The sequence below is a fragment of the Corvus brachyrhynchos genome, unplaced genomic scaffold (genome assembly GCF_000691975.1).
Source record: "Corvus brachyrhynchos isolate BGI_N302 unplaced genomic scaffold, ASM69197v1 scaffold412, whole genome shotgun sequence".
Taxonomy (NCBI): domain Eukaryota; kingdom Metazoa; phylum Chordata; class Aves; order Passeriformes; family Corvidae; genus Corvus; species Corvus brachyrhynchos.
In genome coordinates, this window is record NW_008236761.1 from 387584 (window position 1) to 392476 (window position 4893).

Consider the following 4893-nt stretch of genomic DNA (forward strand, 5'->3'; position numbering starts at 1 on the left):
TGTTCAGAAGTGTAAAATCTCCCATAAAAAGTAAGATCTGAAGAGTCAGCAGGGGTGAAAATCCTTTGTGGGAGCCCACAGGCAACATCCTTCTCTGGTCATCTGTGCTGCTACTTCTTGTCCTAGAAGAAACTTTGAAAGATAAACAAAACCCTTGGAGAATCCTTTTTAGGTAAGTTGGAAACAGCAATAAATATAACCATTGGCAGGGATGGAACTGTGAAGTTCGACTCTCCAGGATCTGGTGGAACTGGGGCACGCCAGCATTGAGTAGATCATGAAGAATTATGCTTTATAATATTCTTGTACGCGCTCTAAGCGTGGGGGAAAGCGGATTTTTGTACATTAAATTCCCTCGAACCTGGGAATGTTAGAGTCTTGCAAAGCCAAAGTAGATTTGCCTGCATCACATAAAAACTCTTAAGTTAATCCTTAGCCAAAATCTAAGCCTCTCTGTGGATGGCTAATGTAGGTTTGCCATAGGTTGCCATGTAATTGATACAGCAAATGGTGCATCAGGGAGTGCAGGGCACAGCTGGGCTGTTCCAGGGGCATGGGAGCTGCTCCTGGGATTCCTGAGGGCCCAACAGGGCTGCTGCCAGTGGCTTGCAGGTGTATTCTTAGCGAAGAGACATGTGGGGTATATCTCTGCATGTCTATAAATTTGCATTTAGAACCAATAATGTCAGCAGTCAGCTCCTTTGCTGCTGCCTCACGGAGCCCTGCCTATGAGCTACTGTGAGGATTGTCCTGGGCTCTCTCCATCCCTCCTCTGGCACTCCTGGAGTCTAATTCACAAAAAAAGGGGAAAAGAAGGCAAGTTTCCCTACCCTTGCCATGAGAGGGGGGGGAAGGCCTTTTTTCCCTGGAACAGGAACTCAGACTGATGCTGCCCATCTGAACCTTGTATTTTTTAATCTCTTTCCAGGCCACCGGTGCTCTTTGGAAGGAGTTTTTTTGGAAAGGCATTGGCTTTACAGCTGCAGTAACATTTCAGTTCCCTGCTCCTGCTCCAGCAGAGAGCTCCAGGTGTTGGAGCAGCTCTCTGGAATGTACTCTCCCCACGGCCCAGCAGAGCAGGTACCTTTTATGGACCCCTGAGACACGGGAGCTGCGGGGCCCCACTGGAGGGAGGTAAATGTGATGTGAGTGATGGTTCCTGGTTTCCTACAAGGCTGGCAGGAATGGAGCTTATTCAGTATTGCCACTCACAGACCACAGAGGTGCAGAACTATTTCTGTCTCCTCTGGGTGCTTGAGCATTTATGCTGGGTCGGGTGCTGTAGGCAGAAATTAACTAAAACCCAGTAAAAAGTGGTGCTCCAGGGGACAGTCCCTGGAAACACAGGAATCTCACATTTTTTCTTGTTCTCTCCTTGGGACAGTGACGGTCTGTGGAGAGCCCTGGGGTGCCAAAGCCTGTTGGCCCTGCATTCCCTCTTCCATCAGCTGCCTGGAAACCCCTTCCCGGAATCTATTAGATCAAAATCACAAACTTTCCTCTTCAAAAAACTCCCTGTATCATTCAAATTAAAACTGCACCTTACTGGAAGTCGCTGGAACTGCTGGAGAAGATTAAGATCAAATCCTTTTTCATGCAAGCTTATGGGATGTAAGCTCAACTGCATATTATTATTATTATTATTATTATTATTATTATTATTATTATTATTATTTTTGAAGTGCTTGAGATAGCACGTATTTTCCCCCACCTTTCCACATTCATGGTTTGATTTGCTTGTTGGTTCCCCCTGGGCCATGCACATCCTATTAAGGGAGCATTATCCCGGCCCGTCCTTATTTTGGGATTTATCTGAAGGCAAACTGTGTTAAATTATGGTGCTGCATTATTAACAGGCCATATGGGCATCGGGCTGGAGAGAGAGAAGCTTAACAAGAACACAGGAAAACAATTTTCCAGATCCTTCCTTCTCCTAATACATAATCCTGAGTGCAGGAAAGAGATAAAATATTTAAATGGCTTGCTGGAGGGCTGGGAGGGACAGGATGTTGTTAAACTGGTCTGAGAGGGCTCCATGTCCAGCCACCACCTCTGCTGCTCTTGCCCAGCACTTGTTTAAGGCAAGAATAGTTTTTAGGTGTTCTGTGGCCTGACATAAGCACTGGAAAGCACTTTCCCCCCTGCCTTTCCTGTCAGGTTTATTCACTTGTCTGCTGTTACTTGCTGCAAAAACTGGGTGCAGTTTTGGGCAGCACAGTGTAAGAAGAATAAAAAGCTATTAGAGAACACCAAAGGAGGGAATGGGTAGAAGCTGAGCCCCAGCATTTGTGAGCTCTTGGCTTTAAAACCCTCAAAATCCCGGGACCAAAACCCACCACCTCTTTCCCCACTTTCTCCTGCAGGAACCCTGGCATGAAGCTGCAGTGACAGTCAGCGCTCCGCTTTGAAGTTCACAGCCAACTGGTTTTGTGTGTGAGGCAGCTGGTGGCACTAGGAGGGAATCAAATTGGCTCCCCGTGAAAGCACCGAAATGCAGGGAAATATTTGGGTGGAGGTGCGAGTTCCGGCGGTGCCCACGCCCCGGCTGCCAGCAGGGAGCTCGCTCTTGCTCAGCAGCAGCGCCCACAGGAGCAGGATTGCAGCGGCGTCCCTTTGCAGCTGAGGGGGGGCTCCTCATTTCCCCTTTCCAGCCTGGAATAACCCGTGTCACCCGCCCTGGTGTGGCATCCCCTCTCCTCCGCCGTGCTCGCCCTCAGACTGATACTTCTTCGTTAGGTTGTGTCTTCACCTTTTTATTATGAAGGCTGATCCCTCCTCCTCTGTATTAATTGCAGTTTTTGTCAGTTTTGCTGGGCAGACAGAGGAGAAAATAGGGTCTGCCTGGGTGTTTGTACTGGGAGAAGAGGCCCATAAACCCCTCAGCGCTGCCTGACAGGGATTCAAACACCGCCAGACCTTGTTTGGACACGGTTTCAGACCTTCTGCCCGCTGTCATTTCTCATCTCTCCGCTGTCCCGCTGACGCGGAGGACAAGGACAGCTCGGCCCGAGCAGGATCCATGTTCCTGCAGGCGCCTGGCGGTGCTGTGTGCCTGGGAAGCGTGAGCAGACAGACGGACAGAGCCCCGCAATCTCAGGGCAGCACTAACTCACCTTGTTGGGGTTTGGAACAGCTGAGCACGACACCCTCCTCCTCCTCCCCCTCAGTGGGACTCTGGTTTTCCCCTCTTTCTCCTTTGTTCTGCTCTTCCCTTGGAAAGTTTAACACCCTCTTCCCTTTGTGCCAAGCCTTATCTATTTCTCGCCTCCCCTCACTGCCACTTTTTCTCTGCTTGCCTTGGAAATTCCTGCATTTCTGATTTTTCTCAAGTGGTAAATATTTCCTTTCTCTTTGGTTTTTTTTTTTTTTCCTCTGATTTGTTTGTTTCTTTGTTTGGATTTGGGTTGCGTTTGCTTTTGGTGGGGTTTTTTCGTGGTTTGGTTTGTTTTTTTAGTGTTGCAGGCACAGAGGCTGCACCGTGTGTGCCTCCCCCTGCCCACCACGTCCCTGGAGGGCTGGGCTTTTTGGGGTAACCCCATCACCCTTCTGCAGGGCTTGAGGTCTCGCTGTGTTTCCAGTACATGGACAGGGCATTTCTGTGTGTCTGCGTTTCCCAGGTGAGTGGAATGGGCAGGTTTTGGGCTGGTGGCACCCAGCAGTCTGGAGAAGCACAGTGACTAACTCCCCACCTGTGTTCTGGCTCCGCTGCCTCCCTTGTTGGTATTTTAATGCCTGTGCTTTGTATTCCACCGCCCTGCTGGAGCTGCCCGTGACCCCTCCACCCCCGGGCTGATTCAATTGCTCTCTGTGCCTCCTCCCCGAGCTCTCCCCTCATTACAAACTCCCATTAACCTCTCCAGCCAGGCCTCCCTGGTAATCACTCCTTGCTCTGAAAGAGGCTCCATCCCCATCCCGTGCTAATTATTGTATTTGAGCTGGAGCTTTCCGTGCTTCAGGGAACCAACTGTCCATCTTTTGTGGGAGCAGTGGTAATTCTTCCCACCTCTGCTGCCACTCTCCCTCTTTTTGCGCTGGAAACTGGAGGGCAGGGAGCCTCACCTCGGGCTGTCTGAGCAGCTTGGGAACAGCCTGCAGCTCTGCTCTGCCTGCTTCACCCCAAGGCTGGCTGTCCACAGAAAAGCAAAATTAAGAACAAAAAAGGGTTGGAAATGGATCGTGCTTCCCCAGGGAGACGTGAGGCTTTCACTTGGCTTTGCCTCTGAGTTGTAATGAATTTGTGGCGAGGAACAGCTCGTCTGAGAACGGCTTTTAATACAAGAGAGAGAGCAACAAATGCCTTGTACCTTTAGTTCCACGTGCCTGGGACGTGTTAACAACAAGCACTAGAGCTGTTTGCTGGGCCGATTGGGTCCGTGCGATCCCAGCAGGGTTTCCAAGCTGTTGTGGGTGATAATCAGGCAGGGGGCACGTCCAGCACGCTTCTCCCGCTTCCGTGGGGGCTGCGGAGCACCAGGAGAACGGTCCCTTGGGCTGGAGCTGTTTGGAGCTTCCCAGTCAGCACTCCCTGAGCCCAGCCCGCAGCCTCTGCTGGCAGCTTCCCTGGGCAGTGCTTGGCACACGATGCTCCCCGGCCCCTGGTGCTCCAGAGGGAGGAATTTTCCTTCTCGTGGCTCCAGGAAAACAGGGAGGGGAGCCCCTGCTGTGTGCAGTGTCACTGGTCCCACTGGTGTGGGAAGGATGGAGCTGGAGAAGGGGCCGTCCTGCCTGTAATAAATTCCGAGACTCAATCTGCTAATTACCATTTTATTGATTAACAGCAAGCGAGCAAGGCAAAGGCAAATACAGCGCTGGGCAGCAGGGGAGTCTCCGCTCCACCAACTGCCGCGCCTTCCGCCAGTTCCAGTTCCTTCTTATACAGTCTCTTTTCCGGTT

General features: G+C 50.9%; 1 protein-coding gene across 3 annotated transcripts in view; it reads left to right on the forward strand.

The window, feature by feature from the left end:
- Positions 1-4893, forward strand: part of LOC108444894 — a 34881-nt gene that overhangs the window by 7724 nt on the left and 22264 nt on the right. Inside the window, exon 1 of one of the 3 annotated variants that reach the window (XM_017727089.1) lies at positions 2495-3332. The exons of the other annotated variants lie outside the window; for them this stretch is intronic. The gene's annotated coding sequence lies outside the window, so the exon portion shown is untranslated. Of the gene's footprint in view, positions 1-2494; positions 3333-4893 lie in introns of those variants that run through there. 3 annotated transcript variants of the gene reach the window in all.